General features: G+C 38.9%; 1 long non-coding RNA gene across 10 annotated transcripts in view; it reads left to right on the forward strand.

Annotated features, from left to right (window-relative positions):
* The window catches only part of LOC109445514 (uncharacterized), a 36,673-nt gene extending 16,697 nt beyond the window's left edge, over positions 1-19,976 (forward strand). The window contains exons 4-9 of one of the 10 annotated variants that reach the window (XR_016022727.1): positions 4,968-5,010; positions 8,699-8,829; positions 9,512-9,631; positions 10,188-11,693; positions 14,773-14,876; positions 16,316-19,976. This is a non-coding gene — a long non-coding RNA (uncharacterized LOC109445514). Of the gene's footprint in view, positions 1-4,967; positions 5,011-8,698; positions 8,830-9,511; positions 9,632-10,187; positions 16,292-16,315 lie in introns of those variants that run through there. The other 9 variants (XR_016022728.1, XR_016022725.1, XR_016022729.1 and 6 more) reach the window with 9 other exon arrangements.
* The last annotated feature ends 891 nt before the right edge of the window (positions 19,977-20,867 follow it).

The following is a 20,867-nucleotide window of genomic DNA, read 5'->3' on the forward strand; positions in this document are numbered from 1 at the left end:
GGAGTCGGCCTGGAGGAACAGTGACCCATGCGAAATGGGTCAGGTACACTCAACAAATAATGCCGGATAGTGTCAGAAGCCAGCTGTGGGAGATGGCCTGTATTCTGACCCAAAAGGTCCTGTTAACTATTTTAGTACAGATCGAGGCTGAAGTGACCCTGGAGCAAAGGCCCTCTGTCCTAGCCCCTGAGGCTCAAGGGGCAGACCTGGGGGAATCTTACGGCCTTCAAGCTGGTAGAAGTTCTTTGGGGCTCTTGTCATTTACATCAATGTTCCATGACTGCTCTTGTTCCCCGCAGAATAGATTGAAATAAAACATCCTGCACTGTAGTTAGTAGGGCTAGAAACTGTTCTAAGTACCCCTCACGTCTTTCCCGTTGGGGCGAGGAACCTGAAGATAAATTGATAAACTTCCTGAAAGTACTTTTTAGCTCCATCCAAACCATTTTGATGTATTTTTATTATTAGTTTCAAATATTTTTTTTTTTTTATGATTTCTTCTTTGGTTATTTAGAAGTTTGTTTCACTTCCAAATATTTGAGGCATTTCTTCATATCTTACTGTTATTGGTTTCTGATTTAATTTTGTTGTGTACAGAAAGAAAATGTTCTGTAAAATTTCAAACTTATAACATCTTGAGACTTGTTTTATGTCCCAGAATAAGGTCTATCTTGGTTAATGCTCTAAGTGCACATGGAAAAAATGTGAATTCTGTAGTTATTAGATAAATTGTTCTATAAAGGTCAGTTAGGTTACTGTGGTTAATAATAATTTTTAGAGCTTCCATGTCCTTCTAGATTTTTATCTAGTTATTAAAGAGGAAATTGATATTCCTACTTCTGATTGTAGATTTGTCTATTTGTCTCTTTAGTTCAGTCAGCTTTGACTTCATCTATTTTTAAGCTCAGTTATTAGCCACCTACATTTTAGATTTGTTATGTCTTCTTCATGGATTGGCCCATTTATCATTATAAACGTCTCTCTGTCTCTGATAATTCTTCTTGTCTTGAGGTCCATTAAATCTAATATTAATAAAACTCTTTCAACTTTCTTTTGCATAGCATTTACATGGCGTATCTTTTCTATCCTTTGTTTTAGATCTATCTTTTTTTTTAACATTTAGTGAAATGATTGATATAGTTGGGTTTAGTCTATCCTTTCTGTTACTTGCTTTTGATTTGCCAAGTCAATATTGTTTTTCTTCTTTCTCCTTTCCACATTTCTTTTGGGTTAATAGAATATTATTTTAGTATTCGCGAGTATTCATTATGTTGCCTTTTCAGCTATACTTCTTCATATTATATTTTAGGGTCGCTTTCAGTATTACAATAGTATACTAATCACAGCCTACTTAGAGTTAATATTGTGTAATACTTTATATATAATGAAATGTATGACCCTTGTAACAGCATGATTCCATTTACCACTCCTGTCCTTTGTGTTCTGTTTATAAACATACACATGTCTATTATAATACATGGATTATGGATGATACGTTTTTGGGAGCCTGGATTGTGACTTTTTCCTCTGTAAAGAATATTGAATTTTGTTGAATGACTGATAGATCCTTTCAGTCTTTTCAGACTTCAGTTTTGAGTCTAGGCCTGGGATGTGCCCTTTCCTCTGGAGCATGGTTCTTTCTTAAGACATGAACTTTTTGAAATTCCAAGGATGTTTGTGAGATGGCTCAGCGGGGACTTTAGTATATGACCATGATTTAGCTTTTGCCTCTGTGGCAGGTCATTCATTCCTGCTAGGTCTTGAGCAATCGTGCCCTGTGGTTGCCCAGCCCATGGCCCTGACCCCACGGTGAGTTGCACACAGACATCGGGGCTTCTGATGCTGTGCAGCTCCCTCTTCTCAGGGACCGTGCTCCCCCCATTCCAGCGGCTTCAGAGGTCTCTGACTCTTGTCTCTGCCTCCTCAGCTCAACCAGAGGCGGTCCCACCAGGCCTCTACCTCCTGCTTCTACTGTGTAATAATAGTCTCTCCTGACAAACATCTGCGGTCACCGTGGGGCTCCCTTTGAGTGTATCTATGTTTTCAATGCTCATTCACACGCTGACTGTTGTCCGAATACATTATTTTGTCCATAGTTGTATTTGACAATCTGATATTGATTCCTCTGCCATGACTAGAAGCAGAAGCTTCTGTGCGATCGTCTAGAAATGTGATGGACTAAATGCAATGTGCTATCTGGGACTGGCTCCTGGAACAGAAAAAGGGCATTAGTTTAAAAACCGGCAAAATTCAAACAAAGTTTGTAGTTAAAAGTAATGTACCACTGTTAAACTTTTAGTTTTGGTAAATGTGGTATGGTTATGTATGCTCTTAACTGGGTGAAGGTAAAGGGTACATGGGAACTCTATTATTTTTGCATATCTAAAATTATTTATAAATAAATTGTTGATTACAAATGTAAAGTTGGATGCTATGTCCCTTAATAATAGTGGCTAACATTTACATAGCACTCACTATGTGCTAACTCAGGTTTTAAGTTCTTCACGTATATTAACTCACTTCTTCCTCACCAGAAAAACAACCCTGTAGGGGAGGTGTTATTGACATCTGCATGTTACAAAAGAGGAAACTTCAGCACAGAGAGATTAAATTAGTAAATGGCAGAACTGGAGTTTTAATCTAGGAAATCTGGCTCCAGCATTCACGTGTTTTCATCACCATGCAATATTTCCTCTGCCATTCTCTAATACCTAAGTCCGGACCAGAACAATTATGCTTCAATAGGTGCTAGGATGTGATGTGACAAGAGAATTTCACAGGAACAAGAGGCCAAAGTACCAAGGAAGGTACCTGGGCCATATGTGTCTGTATAATTAACAGACACCCAGAAATTTCATTCTCCGTTATCAAGGAATAAGGGCCCAAAAGGAAGAGGGGAAAGAAAACTTAAATACTTATTCTCAAAGAAACTGAGTTCATTGAGAAGTAATTACGCTTTTTTCCAGCGTGATTGCTTCCCTTGAAAACATGTCTTTATTTTTGCTGCTAAGACGAAGTGAGGACTTTTAAGCTAGTTGTGTTGTAGAAAACAGTGTTCTTCCACTGGGATTTGTCTGATGTTTTTCTCGTGATTAGACTGAGCTTATGGGTTTTGGGGAGCAAGACCACAGAAGTAAATTACCATTTTCATTATGTTATGTCAAAAATATTTTCTAGCAGCGTGACTTGTCACTGCTCACCACATAATCACCTACTGTTTTTGTCAGGTTTCTCTGTTGCAAGGTTTCTTCCCTGCGTCCCTCTCTTTCTCTACTGTAGTCTCTGGAAAGAAGTCACTGGACACAATTCATACGTATGGGAGTTATGTTCTACCTCCCTGAGGACCAAGTATCTACATAAATTATTTGTAATCTTTCATTTTGGAGATTTGTCTCTTCGCCAGTTACTTATTTGTTCAATCAATCATTTTTTTATACCAGTATAAACCCATGAATATAATAACATAGAAGGATCAAAGAACATGGGCTTTTCTGGCTTGGGTTGATGGAGTTGAGGAACAGTCATTTGTTTTGCTGGTTATTATATTCCGTGCATCTCACAGCTAGAGACACATAGTGAGAGAGAGGCAAAGCCTTTTTCTTGCCTTTTCAGTGTTTTCTATGATACTTTATTTAGGCTGTAGAAAATGTGATTTATAGTCCAAGAATGTTTCTTAATCCGTTTCGATTGACAATGACACTCGTGGAAGTTCCACTCAGACATGTCATGCAGTCTTCTCATTTCCAGCTTACCATGTTGTAGCCAGTGTTCGTCATTTTGTGTATTATTATGGGTTTTTAATGATGAGTTGGGTCGTATCAGGCAATGCTGGTCTGTTGCTGTACCAAGAAATAGCCTGAGATTTGTGGAGTAACTTCTATAAAGTCATATGGCCTGTAAACGTGAAAGTTTGTATTTAAATCTGTATTTAGTTTTGTTTAGTGTCCAAGGTTCAGGGAGCTCAATGAAGTTTAAGAATGAGTTTAATACAAGTGAGGGAATGAAAGTGTTGCCTAGAGGAAACCCAGATTTTATGAATTCGGAGGTTGAAGCAATATTATATAATAAAATCCAAAGTGTGGCTGTGCCATCCTGTAACTGAAGTGAGGTGTCAGTAGATGTCATTAGAACTGAGGAATTCTGTTGCCAGGGTTCTAGGTGTTAAGTCAAGCAGAGTGGGAATAGGATTGGGTAGGGGATCAGATGAAGGGAAAGACTAGTTCATTGATTCAAGTCATCGGCAATGGTGGTGTGACCTGTAAGTCATGGTAATAAGAGTGGTTAAAAGCTGTTACGAGTTGCTGATGGAGCAGTTTGGAGCAAGGACCATTCAGAACTGTACCCCCTCTTGCCCAATTAATGAAAGAGACTGGGGAAAAGAACGACTCCCATTGGTGAGACAGCTGTATTATCACAGCACAGCCATGTTTCAATCAAGGGAACATTTGTAGAAAATCCTGAGACTTTATAGAATATCTCACAATCTGAGTAATCCTGTGAGGCCTCTTTGGTCCCTCGGGGAGCGTTCCCTTTTAGCTTCAGGTCAAAACTTTTGTAAAGTCAATGGAATACCATACCCAATTCCTGTCTGGTTGTGATTCTACCTACACGGATCAAATTTCTTTCCATTCCTCAGTATGAAAAAACTCACTCAGATCCCATTAATTCCTCTGTTTTTATTCTACCTGTCCTGGTTTTCCCCAGCTAGCTCACTAGTTCTGAATCCCTTGAATCTCATTTTTTTCTTGGGAGCAACATCTCCTAGCCTTTGCTTCTTTTCGGATTAATGTAGCATAAAATAAATCCATCTGCCAAGCCATTTATAGATGGATATTGCAGAAAGTACGTTTTCTCTAGTTGCAGAATGAATGATACCATCCCAATTCACAAAAATTTGGTGGAAGTTCCCCTCCTCACCCCCCATATATTTAATTAAAGTTTAACTATCCCTCTTGTTCTCTTTCCAGGAAAGAAAAGGGGAGAAGAAAACTCCGTCTGCTTTGCCATCTAGTAAGTTGAGAATTCGTATGGTGATGCACTTTGAAAATATTTCCCCAGTTTTATTTATGAGTGTGTCCTTTAAGACCGGGATTAAAGTCTTTTTTCTTCCCTTTCCATCAACAATGCCTGGCAGTCTGTCGTGGAATGATATTACATAGGTCTGACTGATTTATCCTTCTTGAAATCCCATTTACTGTTCACTGGCACCCTGTGATCGCTTAGTAGTTTCTAAGTGAAATAATTGATGAGTTTGATCTGTTCAGGTATTAAAGTTAAGGTGACCAGGCTATAATTTTTAGGGTTGTTCCTTTATTTTCTTTTTTAAAGGTAGGCCCTATCTGTGTCATTTCTCTGTAGGCTTCATAGCTGTCCGCTATGTGTTCAAAAAGATTGTATCTATAATAAGTGTAGGACATGACTGAAATAGTACTGGATCTATGATACCACGGTATGCTGATGTAAAAACAGCCACTGTATTTCGTCTCTGACTCATTTTATCTCCTATTCTGGTTGGACTTTGTAGCCTATTGCAAAGGTGGTAGACACTTTGTTTATTTGACCACAGTTGAACCTTTTTACAAGCTTCATACTCAAATTCAGCTTTAGAAAAAAAGAAAAACAGTCCCCTGGGAGCTCTGCAGTGCATAGGTCACCATCTCCCTATCCTGAGACTAGGTGATAGAAGTTATTAGAGGTATTCGGAAAAATGCAATAAAGATGCCCAACAGTAGAGTGTATATTATTATTTGTCTGTGAATCTCTAATCTATTGGCGTAGGGTATTTAGAAATTGATCAAGGAGGCTTTTTTACCTTCACTTTTCATATCAAAAGAGTCCACAGCTATGTCACCACCCTGTTTTCCCAGGATGCCTAACTCAGAAATTTTCCTTACTGTGGATTTCTTCCTACTCGTGATGACTGAACTTATTTAATTGGTTATTGAATGAGCTGCACTCAGTAGAGTGAAGCAGAAAGCACCTTTATTCTTGTTCTCTTGTTCCTTGGATTAGTTATCTCCAGCCCTTGGTTCAAAATCTCAGGTCCCAAGGCTTTTGTGCCTCACTAAATAATTAAAAGCATAGTATAGAGGAATATCAAAAGTCCAAAAATCTCACTCACTGTAAAATCTCTTATTCCCCAGCTTAGGTCTGCCTCAGGCTTAGAGGACTGAAGGGATGGTTCGGGAGGAGTCCTGATCTGACTGTTTCCTCTTCTCGTTTCACTGCATTCTCCACTTACTAGCTGCGGCTTCAGTGCCCTTTAATATTAGAATAGAGGAGGAGGGAGTAAGGGACAGAAAAAGTCCTCCTGGACGGGTACAGTTACAATGTGGTGCTCATACCAACCGAGCGTGATGGGATGAAGGCTTACCTTTTTTCCCGGGTTGCTTCTTCTCCTGGACATCTTCGCCTGCAGTTCCTGGCATAAGAGACACTGCTTCCAAGGGGCCGATTTCATCCCCTGCATCCACGGGACACCTCCGTCCTCCTGTCATTGATGCTGCGCACACTTGTCAGGGGATTTTGGTGGAAGTCGTAGCCAGCTGATAGGTCTGACTATCAGTCAGCTCCATACCGGGTCTGTATCTGATCCCTGGGAGACAGGCCGCTCTGGGATGTGTAGCTTAGTCTCGATACAAACTTTCTCTTTTACATGCAGCTCTAGCCACACTGACCTTTGCTTATTTGTTCAGTAATGGATCGGGTAACTTGCCTCTATGTCCCTCAAATTCCAGAGAATGTATATGCTTTTCAAGTGGCTCAGTTGACCCTTCAATTGGCTTAAGGTGAGGAGGAAGCTTCCTTTCCCTCCCATGAGGAGGGAGGAAACTTACAACATTCTCACTTGTCTTAAAAAAACACACCACATCATCATCACCAGCCTCTTCGCTCTCCCAGTGGCCCCTTAGCCATCTCTTAGACAATCAGGAGATGATTGAAAAGCTGGCTCACAGAGGTGATTTGATGACCCTTGAATGTAAGCAGCAATAAAGCAGGCATTTTTGTCTGTTTTATTTATTGGTGTATTATTAGATTTTAGAAGAGTACCTGATACATAGTAGGCACTCAGTAGATCCGTGTTGAACAAAATGAAGAAATGATAAATAAAAAAGTAGTCAAGCACCTTGTTTGTGACGTATTTATATGGCGTCTGTTGTATATAAAAAAAGAGAAACTCAAAAACAAGAAGTGTCAAATTTAATATCCTGTTAAACTTACCTTATTTTAAAATTATCTTTACAAAGAGGGTACATGCAAAATTTTTGGATCGTCATTCAACGATGATGTCCAAAATTACATGTGTTTTTCAGAGAGCATAAGCTATAAATCCAAAGCTAGAAGTTTAACTAATCTTAGGCAGTCCAGAATAAATAGGAAATTTGGTTTATTTTAGTAATTTGTTCCATCCATTTGCAGATTGTAAATTCTAGTGAAAATCTTGAGAGTCTGTGAAGAGTGGCGAAAGTGGAACTTACTAGACTCTGGCTCATAGACGAAGAGACACTTTAGGGTTAGCGTCTGGTAATGCTCCTCTCTCAAATTTCTCTAATAATATGTCTGTGCCTTTAAGCAGAAGTTTTAAAACTTGCTCTAACTGTGGATCATGTTGGAAGTCAAGACTATGAATCAAGTTGGAATTCTGGGAGTCCAAACATCAGCAAAGATAATCCACCCGTGATGTCATTGGAAAAATATCCCTAAGATTAACTGGACAAATGGTGCCGTTTGAAGTTGCGAAGGAGGGATTTCACAAGGCAATGATTTATTTATGCAAGATTCACCACTGTAGTCACAGGATGAAAAATGATTTTCTTGTCATGTGGCCACTTTCATCAATCAGTAGTGGTACCTGGAAAACTGGGCTGAGAAGGGTTTTGAGAGTAAATCAGTCCCAGTGCTGTGTGGCCAGAGGCATCATATGGCACCTGTACCAAGGAGGTGGGGGCGGGGGTGGGTGGGTGACGGTGGCTAGAACCGTCAACTGTGGCTCAATCAACTGTGGCTAGAACATCTGTAGTGTCAGTGCGAGTTCAGGTTGCCCATCGTGAAGTAATTGTGGTTAAAAGGTGATAGAGGAAACGTAATTGTATCCCATTCCCATCTTCGAAATAATGAATAGCAGTGCAAAGGTTAAAAATGAAGAGTAGAAATCATCCGTAATGGAAATAGGAATCACTCCCAATCCTAATGTTAAAGAATAACTGACAAATTAGTAACATCAGACGAGAGGGAAAATGGGGCAAGGATATATAGCGTTATATTTTTGAGCAGTGTTCAGGGTTCCCCCAAATAGACAGCTCAGTCTTGAAGAGTGCAGACAACAACCTTTTCATTGCCATGGCCACGTCATGGGTGTAGACAGTGCTTAGGAAGAAACGCTGAACTTCATTCTCCTCCCTTAGAGGGCTGGGCAGGCAGAGTTAAGGAACTCGAAAGCAAAGCCATCGTTTTCATGGAGAAGCGTGTTGCTATGAATGAGGGTCAGTGACAGCCAACTCTGTGCCTGCTGACCACTGAGCTGAATTAGTAAATGATGTTATCATATAACAACCATCCCATGTGCGTGGAACGAGATGCATTGAGAGCGCGGAGCTGTACGGTGAAGTACCCAGCATGGTGGGGCGGTGTCTGAAAGAAACATGTGCTCATTGAATTTACCTGTTGTACCAACTCGCTTCCCTGGCTTTTTCTTCAGCAAATAACAAGCCTAGAAGGAATGGCTTAGAAATGAACCAGCGTGGGGCTTGCACTGAAGTACAATAAGGATAAAGGAGGAGAAGAACCACGTGCCCGAAAAAGGATGCATCTACAGCTGAAGAAGATACGGTGAGCAGCAGTTGAATAGTTCAAGTAAACACTTGTCAGTGTTATCAAAAAATGTTTGTAATGGTGTTTTGAAACAAATTACACTGATGCAGTAAAGTCAGTCTATTGTTGGAGGCATTATTTTTTTTTCACACCTCCTGCTGCACAAACATACAAGAACATATGTGCTTTCAAAATAATCCCATCTCAAATATATGATGGAAGGAGAACTGACTCTGGGTGATGAACACACAACGTGATATATAGATGATGGATTGCAGAATTGTACACCTGAAACCTATATAACTTTACTAACTGTTGTCACCCCAATCAACTTTAATTATAAAAAAAAATCCCATCTGATCTCATTGAAAATTGTTTTAGTGGAGCAGCTTCTTTTTTTTTTTTAATTAAATTTATTGGGGTGACAATTGTTAGTAAAATTACATAGATTTCAGGTGTACAATTCTGTATTACATCATCTATAAATCCCATTGTGTGTTCATCACCCAGAGTCACTTCTTCCATCACCATATATTCGATCCCCCTTACCCTCACCTCCACCCCCACCCCCCTTACCCTCTGGCAACCACTAAACTATTGTCCGTGTCTATGAGTTTCTGTTTCTCATTTGTTTGTCTTGTTCTTTTGTTGTTTTTGGTTTATATACCACATATCAACACAATGGAATACTATTCGGCAGTGAGAAAAGATGATATAGGAACATTTGTGACAACATGGATGGATCTTGAGAGAGTAATGCTGAGCGAAACAAGTCAGACAGAAAAAGCTTCTTTAATCCATAACTTTGTGGATCTGATGGGTAAGCTGACAGATTCAATACTCCATAACATCAAAATAATAAGGCAAATAGCACATCAACGCAAAAGTTACAACTCCTTTAAAAAAAATGTAATGATATTTTGATTGCCCTCTCTAGAATGCCAATGCAATGTTCAGTAGAAGTGATAAGAGCAGATAGCGTTGTCATATTCCTGATCTTATGAGGAAAGCATTTAATATATTCCTATTGGACGTTAGCCATTATGCTAAATGATTGAGACAATTATTTTTTATTTCTAGTTTTTGTGATTTTTAACAGGAATGAGTGTTGAATTTCGTCAAATGCTTTTTCTGCATTCTATTGACATGATCATATGTTTTTGTCGTCTCTTATTGAGTGTAAATTCCCTTGATTGGTTTTCTCATGTCGACCCAACTTTGTGTTCCTAAGACAAACTCTACTTGGTCATGGTATAATTATCCTTACTCTGTGTTGTTGGATTCCATTGGCTAATACTTTGTGGAGATTTTTGAATCTGTGTTCATGAAAAACATTGGTCTGTCATTTTCTTTTCTTTCTAAAAATGTGCTTTCAGGTTTTGGTATCTGAGTTTTGCTGTCCTCATAAAACAAATTGGTAAGTTTTTCCTCCTCTTTATTTTATGAAAGGCTTTATGTGACTCTTCTTTGGACCCTGGTGTTTAAATAAAATTCATGTGCAATAGACATTAAGATGCCCCCATAACATGGACCCTGAAACAAATGATAATAACATTACTCCTCCTTATATATCAATAAAGATTCTGTTTCCAGACATAGTGACACCTACTGGTTTCAAAACTATGTTCATCTTAACATTAAAGAATATTACTTCTATTAAAAGTCTGTGAAGGTCTGATTGAATTTGAAAGTAAAGTATAATGAGGTGTTTCAGGCACTATAATTGTGGCTTTTAAAGTTAGGTAAACCTGGCTTCAAATCCAGGTCTGCAACTAACTAGTTGTGTGAGTTTGGGAATGTTACTCAACTACTTTGGGTGTAGCAGCCTAACCTCCAAGGGTAATGTGAGCAATAGCAGCAAGTTATCCTAAGCATTTATCACGGGGTTTGACACATGGTATTTCTTGAATAAAAGGTAAACTACCAAACAGGATGGTGGAAACCATCAGGTCCACAGGAAGATCTGAAACAGAAGAGTTTCTGAAAGACCTTGCTACCGGTGTAACTGATAATAGCCCACAATCCCATCACATCTTGCTTTTTCTGTAAGGTGAGAGCTATTTTCACATGGTTAAAATATCGGAATGTACCTGTGAGAAAACCACCAGGGGAGCGGTTGTAGAGAGCAGCCCTAAGAGAGACTGAAGTTGACTCTTTGGAGAGAAAAACAAAAGGGATTTCTGTATGTTTGTGTCTGTGTGTTGAGTCGGGGTGTTGAAGGGTGTGAGGCAAGCAGATTATGGAAAGAGAAGTTTCTTTCCTCCTTATAAAATCAGAGAACATTTTGTGTGTGGTCAGGATATTTTTTTGTTTGTGTTTTTTCTTTAGTCAACATACACTCAAACTGGCTGGTTAGAAAATGAAGCATCCAGAAGGTGGTCTCCGTGGCAAGAAAGTCATCCCAATGGCCAGGAAAGGGATGAGTAAAGGTGAAAGGAGGGGTTGATTTGCTTACATCACGTTCCAACCAAAATTTTGTGTTTTTTAAAAATTAAGATTGTTAATACAATTCTGTGTTAGTAGGGTTTTCAAGGTATGTGCATGGAGAGAGACGCTGTGGCAGATACCATTTCTCTCCCCAACATCCCTTCCCTCCCTGTCCATTGCCTATAGAACTCTTACTTTGGGGGATGACACATGAAATTACTGACTTTTTAAGCCTCCCATACAGTTAGGGTGGTCACGTGACATTCTTCTGACCAATGAGATGAAAGTGGGAGTCAGCTGGTTGTGTCTTCGAAAGCTTTGCTTTCTTGGTAACAGGACAGAAGTGACTGGAATCCTTTTCCTGTTGTTCCAGCTTTAATCACGATGCTTGGAGCTGCAGTGTCCATCTTGCAATCATCAGGTGTCAAATGAGAAGACTGCTTGGCTCTGTGAAGGTATGGGGCAGCAGAGCCAGAGTAATCACCTACCTCTGGACCTCTTGTTTTGTGAGAAAAGTACACTCCTTTGGCTTAAGTTGCAATCAGCTGCGTTTTGACACTTGCAGTCAGTCAAATGCATTTCTAACTAACACTATTGACAAACAGGTTTGGGTAGTGACTATTTCTTTTTGTTTGTTTGCTTAAAGAAATTTGAGATTTATTGAGATGTAATTAGCATACCATGCAATTCATCCATTCAAAGTGTACAATTCAATGTGTTTTTAAATATATTTACAGGGTCGGGCAATCATCCCCACAATTTCATTTTAAATTTTTTCTTTTTTGCCTAGCAGGAGTATGGTGGATACACCACAATCTAAATTTAGGCCCTTTTTGTTTCCTCCCCCCCAAAAAAACCCTTATCCATCCACAATCATTCCCTATCTCCTCCCTCTTCCAAGCCCTCTTGAGCCCTAGGCAACCAATGAGCTACTTTCTGTTTGTATTGATTTGCACATTCTGTACATTTCACATGAATGGAATCATGCAATATGTGGCCTTTTGTGTGCGGCTTCTTGCATAATGCATAATGTTTTCAGGGTTCATGCATGTTGTAGCATGTATTAATAATCTATTCTGTTTTATGCCTGAATAATATTCTGTTGTATGGATTTACCATATTTTATTTCTCCAGTCATCATTTGGGTTGTTTGGACATTTGGCTTGTTTCCAATTTCTGGCTATTATGAAAAATGCTGCTATGAACGTTTGTGTACAAGTTTTTCGTGTAGACATATGTTTTTATTTCTCCCGTGTACATGCCAAGAAGTAGAGTTGTTGGGTCAATGGTAATATTTTAGAGTAACTGCCAAACTGTTTTCCAAAGCAGCTGTACCATTTAACATTCCCACCAGCAATGTATGAAGGCTCCAATTTCCCCACATCCTCACTAACGCTTGTTATTGTCCAGTTTTATGGATGATAGCCATCCTAGTGGATGTGAAGTGTTATCTCATTGTGATTTTGATCTGCATTTCTCGAATAACTAATGACATTGAGCATATTTACATTGACTTATTGGCCATTTGTATATCTTATTTGGAGAAAAATGTCTATTCAGATCTTTTGCCTATTTTTTAATTAGATTGTCTTTTTATTATTATTATTGAATTGTAAGAGTAGCTACTTGATCAACAACGATTTCTAAAAACATAATGTACTTTAAACAAAGGAGGATATTTATACAATTGTCATTTTGATGCTTTCGGGTCAGTCACAAGAGGCACAGGCATTATATTTTTATTAATATGAAGGTACAATAATTAACTAGTATTAACATTTTATTATAAATATGTGTAATCCTAAATCTCTTACTAAATAGCAACTACTAACATTCTTGGTTTAACCAGCTTTGGACCAAATAGAATCAGATTGACTAGATTTTCTTCCGGGCTTGTATAGGGTCACTTGGTTATCACAGCCAGTGCCCTCAAATGTTAAATGCCTTTGTTTTCTGCTTTTGCATTAATTAATTAAGCAACCTTATCAAGGCCTGTAGTTTCTGACTCCTAAGAAAGGCCTTAGGGGGTTTGAGTTTCACCTTCCCTGATAGTCAGAAACCACTAGAGTAAAATGTTAATTTATTCTAAACACTTGAAATTGCTCATTAGCTATTTCCCATCACAGTACAGCAGGTTTAAGCCTCTTTTCTCTAGAAGTGATCCAGAACAGAGATGACTTTTTTCCTTGAACTACGGTAAGGACAGTGGGGATGAAGTGACATGGACAGATTTAAGAGATGCGTCGGAGGTAGCGACGGCAGATGTGGTGATTGATCAAAGAAGGGAAGGCAGAGCAGAGGAAAGGATGATACTGGTTTATGAAACGGGTGACGAAATGGATCACGATGTCTTTATTGGCCCAGGGATCAAGGGAATGTAGGCTGGGTATGAAGGAAGTGCCAAGTTCCTGTTGAGACATGATGCATTTGAAGTGTCTCTGGGAAATTTATTTGGTGATATTGACTAGATAGTTGTTCACGGGAATCTGGACCTGAAGAGGTAGCTGTAAGCCACATTGGAAGTCTGCATGAGAGAGGATGACAGCATCAAGAAAGAACGCAGCGTGCGGAGAAAAGAGTGCCTCGTTCAGAACTCTGAGAGCCATCAATATTTGAAAGACAAAGAAAGGAAAAGTCTGCGGAGGTGACTGATAAGCAGCAGCCAAAAATGTAGAAATAAAACCAAATTTCTGGAAAAAGAAAAAAGTGGTCATCTGCATCAAATGATTCAGAATGGTCCACTAACGTAAGAACTAGAATGTGTCTATTAGATTAAACCAAAAGAAGGTTTTTAGTGCTTTTAGTGAGAGTAGTTTCAGGGGTAGGCTCCCCTAGCTATTAGCTGCTGACCTGAAATTTGAGGCCAGGTCTGTCTAACTTTAAAAGCCACATTTTTAGTGCCTGAGAGAGAACATCTCCTTTCAATTTCAATCAGCAAATGTCATTGGACCTCCAAGAGATGTTTAATAAAAGTAGTATTTTCCCCCCCTTCTTCTGCCTCCCCCTACACCCCCCAGTTCAAGCTGTTGTTTCTCAGTCTAGTTGTGTAGGACACAACTCCCTGGCCTGTGCTGGTATTATGAACCTTGCGCTCCCCCCGGCTGAGGCAGTTGGTTGTCAGTTAGCCCCTCACAGACAGCAGCCCATGGCAGCCCATGCCAACCTCCAGCAGCCCAGCTCCAGGGAGAGCTGTTGTTCACAGTCTTAGCTATAGAGGGTGCAACTCACTGGCCCATGTGGGAATTGAACCGGCGACCTCAGCGTTAAGAGCATGGCCTCCAACCACCTGAGCCACCGGGCTGGCCCAAAAAGTAGTATCTTTTAATATTGAGATGAAAATCGTTTCCAAACCAGCAGATGTCATTAGGTCTGGCAATAGAATCTTTATTGAGATATAAGGACGAATAATGTTAAAATGTGCTTCAGGATTCACATTATGGAGCCATCTTAATGCTGAGTCTATTACACATGAATTTCTCTTTGTTATTTCAAGCACAATGGTTCAAAGCCGACTCACATAATAGTCTATTGCAGCAGGGAAGAGAATGGAGAGTGACAGAGGAGTGGACTACCAGAGGAGATGATATTTGAGCAAAGACCTGAATGCAGAGAGGGTCGAAGCCATGGACATGTTGAGGGTAAGGCATTGCTGGCAGAGGGAACCCAAGTGCAAAGGTCCTGAAGTGGAAACGGATTGATTGAGTGGAAGGCAAAGCGAGACGGCTTAGCGCCTTAAGGCTTAATTCTGCAATGGAACTATTCAAAAGTCTCAAAGGATGCAATTTCTAGCCTGTCTTTTTATTCTTTTTCAATATTAAAAATATCTGTTTTGAAAAAGAAATCTCACACAGAAAGGATTCAAATGCAGCACAGTAATTTGTTCTTTTGAAACACTTGGGAGAAAGTAAGTTGTTGCTGTGGTACGTTGCCCTCCGTTTTTTAATGTGCCTTTTCTACAATAAAAATTGGCCCCAGGGACAACATTTTGAGAAAATTTTATGGGATTTTCTGAAGAGTTTCATCATTGAATTTATTAAATATATCTAAGATGAACAACTTATAATAGACTATATGAATAAAAAATACAATAAATGAATAAGTTAATACTTATCAAAAGTTGGTAGTACAACATATGTTATGCCATTTTATAGGTACTCAATAAATATTTGTTGAACAAATGAATGAATGAACCAAGGAAATACATTTATTTCCTCAGGAAGATTTTTTTACCATAACATTTTAAGTTCGGGTAGTGTAACCTGGATTCAATGTCCCTGGTGCCCTAATTATAATAGCACATAATTAAGTATTATTGCTTTTTAATTATTTTTATAAAGAGTCTATGTGAGAATGATAGTGTATTGTCTTAGTTGACTTTAATGATAATAAAATATTTGTTTTTATCATTTTATTAGTTTATGTAATTACTGGCATGAGCAAGAGAGTAAATACTAAAATGCTATGTTACTGAAGCTATAAGTCTATGAATTTATTAAAAATAAGGCAGGCTTACGTGTAATTTTTATTAGCAACTCATTTGCCATTGGCAAAGCTGTTATTTGAAGATATGGTTAAATGTTCTGATTATCTCAGGGTGTAGATGATTAAATATATTTATATCACTTATTTTCCATTTGCAGGTTTAATTCAATTTTTAGTTTTTCTTTCATAAAAATAAATTAATATTAATGAAATACTTGCAGTTACTATGTGCAAAACAGGATTTTTAGTTAAGGCTATATAATTGTCCAAGCGATCTAGTAAGTAATTGAATAGGTTAGAAATGGTGCGTATTATGTGATCTTCTCATCGATTGTAATATTAAATCTGTATCTCATAACATGAGCAGTTCCTTTCATCTGTTATCTGGGTGGCTAACATGGGCATTTGGGTATTACTATTCTCAGTGAGAATTGTTAGGAGAGCTGTGACGCTCCTGTTGCTGATATAGTTCAATTTAATTTATTCAATAATACCCACAATTTTGAGTCTCTATAAGTTTCAAAGCATTGGTTTTTAAGTCATGATTCCCTAGAGCTGGCTCCTTAATGTCCTTCATCTTTGTCGCTTCTACCAGGTTGATAACATGTGGGAGGATTCACCAACCCAGGCACGTCTAGGAGCCCCCTTGGGCATACCTGGTTTAGAGGGGGTGCCTGCCTTGTAAAACTGTGTGTCACTATCACGTGTCGATGCCACGGAGAGAAGAAGGAGGAATGAATAAATAGAAAATGGTAATGTGAGTGAAAAACAAAGAAAACGATTACCTAATAATGGAGCTCTAGTTTGAGCTTCACGGATCACAGCTCCTCACAGCGTCTAAAGGACGATGTGCTGCCCATGGATATAGTCTGTTATTCTTAAGAGATAAATGACTTTGACGGAGTAATGATGTCACCTCCAGTGCCTCCATGATCATTGTGACGTTAGTTCATTGTGATACTTGTCATACTTGGTATTTCTTTTCTTGCATACCTCTTTGCAGCTGACATGCTAACTCCCCCTTAAATAAAACAGGAAAATCCTTCATTATAATATTTGCCATATTTCTTAGTAAGTTGTCCACAACAAACGCATGGTTTTCTCCTGGATGGTTTTTCATGATCACCTATTTTGCCGTTGTGGAATGTCTTCCTCTAGTGACGGCGCGGGTAGCATACCCGTCTTAGTAACAGCGGCCTGTACTGATCTAGGTTAGTCTGCTGCCTCTTTGAGGTTGTTTGCAGCAATGCAACCCCTTGGATTGGCATCGTTTTTCTTGTTTTTGTGCAATGCTTCTTGAATACTCTGTAACTTCAAGATGTCTTTCACTAGACTTTTATAGACATGGCTTGTACCCCTTAAGCATGCTGGTTGATAGTATGCATTGTGGAGCCATAAATCCCCAGCTTTGAAACGTAGTAGTCCCGCCATTTAATGGCTGTATAATTGGAGCAAGTTGCCTTTCTCTTTGTGTCTGTTTCTTCATTGGTAAAATGTTTAAAGCACTAATAGTAGACTACCACTTACTACCTGCCATGAGGTTAAAATGACTAATGTGTTAAAGGACTGAACAATTCCTGGCACATAGCATGCACTAAGTAAATCCTAAGTGATAAGTTCTAAATACTATTAAGTAAATAAGTATCAATGTTTGCGTTGAGTGCATGGATGGATACCAAGCAAAACACTTGCCAGCTCTGACCTGTAGTGGGGATTGAGGCTGTGCTGTTAACCTTACCTTATCTCCTCCTCTTGTTCCTAATTCACATCCCAATTTGTATAGAGTTTTAAAAATTACATGTAAAGGCAGTCTTGTGAGTAAGCCATATTCATGTCTGACTCTCACCAGCATCAGTGGCATGGAATAGGGTCAGTGAATATGCACGTCTCCTGTCTTGACCACAGGGTAACTCTTGCCCTGTCTTCTAAGGTTAGCAAGCCAAGCTAAAGCCCGGAAGTAGCTCCTTGATGCAACTCCTAATAATTGTCTCTGTCACCCTCCCACATACTTCAGGTTTCTAATTCTAAGGGTTTAAACAAGGGTGAAGAGCTTAAAATACAAAAACTTTAAATACAGGAAACACAAATTCATTTATGACCATCACAAAACATGTAAACTTTGTGGTAAGTAACTGAGCAATATTCATGCAATGGACTAAGTCTGCCTCTGGGAACCATAGTTCCTAATCTGGAGATGCAACAACTTTTGTTATGTTTTATGTCAAGCAATTCTGCCCCATATTTATTTCAGAAATTTAAAGGTAAATCCAAATTAATTTAGTTTTAAGGACTTTATAATACCTTTTGGAGTATCACAACCTAGGTATCACAAAATGAACTTTGGGACTCACTGGCCAATTTGTAACTCCCCATTCACACTTGTCACAAAACCAAAATAAATGCAACAACTGTGCTATCATCCACAGGTTTCATTCACCTCTAGACCCAGTCACAGATATTACACAGCAATTTGAAATGAAAAGGACATACATCTGTGTTATAAGGCAAAGGCTGAGCATAGAAGTAACGCAGAGAAAAAACATGAGATTGAACATGGATACATTTTATAGTCAGAGGACTCACTGTTATTGCAAGTCAGGAGAATTCTTATTTAGAGTGTAGTTGCAAGAACTCATTACTGCTTAGGCTGTTAGGGACTGAGTATGTGGAGGGAGAGGGAAGATTGGATGGTTGAAAAAATCAGTGGGACTAGAACTGCTGACCTGGTACTGAGACCCTTCGGTTCAAGGGATGAAGAAAAGCATTTCTCTTTCTGCCTTCATAAATCACTACTGACCTGTTCAAGCCAGAGTCTCCAACTAGAGCAGAGCAGAGGTCAGCCTGACATAAACCCATGGAGAGGAGGGAGGCCTCTGCAGATTTATGTAGGTTTGGGAAGATTCTGTTTTTCTCTTCTTTCCTTTTCTTTTTCCAAACTCCCATTGGAATGCCCTAGGGAGTCCTGGGTATGTCCCAGGAGCCAGGCAGGGAACAGCTGACCTTAATATGAAAAAATGAAGTCCAGGTTTATTAATTAATGATCTGAATTTACACCAGAAGTTTGCCACTGTTGTTTCTGTGTGTGTTGAACACATGTAATTGATGTATTTCTCCTGCCATTCCACAACACTAACTAAACAATAAGTCCACTTTTCTTGTTAAATTTCTAGCTAAGGTGAAGTCATTTAGAACTTGAATGGTACATTAGCTTCATTCATTAATGTAATAAATACTTACTGAGTGAAACTGTGTGTGTGTGTGTGTGTGTGTGTGTGTGTGTGCACGCATGCGCTGTGCGTCTGTGAACAGAAACCATCAAAAGCTGATCCCTTAAATATCTCCCACTATGAAAGGAGCTGAAGCTTGTACATTAGTAATTCTAACACAGGCCCAGATACTGTAAAATTTCAATTGGACACTGAAGATGTACTCATATACAGGGAGGAGAGTGCAGGCATTCTAGATGGGAGATGCTTTATATGCCAAGGCACAGAGGCAGTAAAGTTCAGATGTTTATGGGAAATATGCCATTCATTCATTCATTCATTCATTCATTCCACATGTACCTACTCTGCAACAAACATGGTCCTAGAGCCTGGAGATCCAGCATTAAAGCAAGGAAACCTCTTTGCTTTCATGAGACGTACATTCTGAGAGGTAAGGGACAGACAGTAAACAAATCAATTAGATAATGTCAGAGAGTGGTAAGTCCTGTGAAGAAAAGAAAGTAGAGTAACGTAGAACACGAGTGGTCAGTGAAGAGTTTAGTTTGGAGAGTAGGGTCTGTGTTAGGATTGTGGAAGAGAAAACTAGAAGGGTCTGTATCTGAGAGTCCCTGAAACATCTTGAATGTTAGGCCTGGTGAGCTCTTTTTGGGCATTTCTAGAAAACACTAAGTACTTTAATTCTCAAATTAGTGAGATCTGGTGCTCACTTTCCTGACTAGTGGTCATTTATAGGGGTACATGCGTATCGGTGCTTGACATTTAAGTGGGTGTGGTCATTCTATATTTGGGCACTGTTACATCTTGAGTCATTTCACTCTACTCAGTTTCTAAATGCTCAAGAGGCTAATCTTGACAAGCTCATCTACCCTGTTTCCCCAAAAATAAGACCTAGCCAGACAATCAACTCTAATGCATCTTTTGGAGCAAAAATTAATATAAGACCCAGTATTATATTATATTATATTATATTATATTATATTATATTATATTATATTATATTATATTAGACCCAGTCTTATATTATAGTAAGATAAGACCTGATCTTATATTAGTTTTTGCTCCAAAAGACGCATTAGAGCTGATGGTCCGGCTAGGTCTTATTTTCGGGGAAACACGGTAGGAGATTTTTAAGAATTTTTCTTGGTCGCTCATGACGTGTCTTCAGATCATATTTTCCTTTATTATTTTTCCTGGGTCTTACTAAAATTACCTCTCACTGAAGTCTATCCACACAGAACTCTACAAAGGTCCAGCCACTTTTTAGTTGTTTTTGTAAAAATGACCAAGTGCAATTTTAAATAAATAAATAAATGTGTTATTTCTTTACTTCTGTACCTAAGAAAGAAAAAGTCAAAATAGACTTATCTCAAATATTCCAGTGACATAATTTTTCATCCAATGCAAATGCCGACTATTTCAGCTCACCAGAAGAATCTATAAAGAAAGTTTTAAGCAGGTGAGCTGTAGTGGAAATGCTTGTTATCTGAATCAATTATTTTTTTGGTGGGGGGACAAAGTTATTAATTGAATACTATTAGCCTTGTTATAGCTCGAACACCTATACTTCTCTAAGAATACCTCACAGTTCATAAGGCTTACAGGACCGCTTAGCTGGACTATGTTTTATGAGCAGAGCACAGTTTTCACAAATTAAGCTGAAGGACAGCAAAGAAGCAGACAATATTGAGATCATTTGTGAACAGTGTGTTAGGAAGGGCACGCCCGAGAATGGAGGAGTGGGGCTGGGTTGTGGATCATATTAAGTGTCAGAAAAAAGAGAAAAACATGAACAAAAATGGAAATAGGGTGAGAGGGGGATTGTGCCAAGTATCCACTAAGGACACACCATCCCATGAAATCAAGTCACGGGAGCAGCGTGTTAATTTTGCCAGTTTTACAGAAACATCACTTATATAACTG

The sequence above is a fragment of the Rhinolophus sinicus genome, chromosome 11 (assembly GCF_057876585.1).
Source record: "Rhinolophus sinicus isolate RSI-liver-muscle chromosome 11, RSI-T2T, whole genome shotgun sequence".
In the NCBI taxonomy this organism is placed as follows: Eukaryota; Metazoa; Chordata; class Mammalia; order Chiroptera; family Rhinolophidae; genus Rhinolophus; species Rhinolophus sinicus.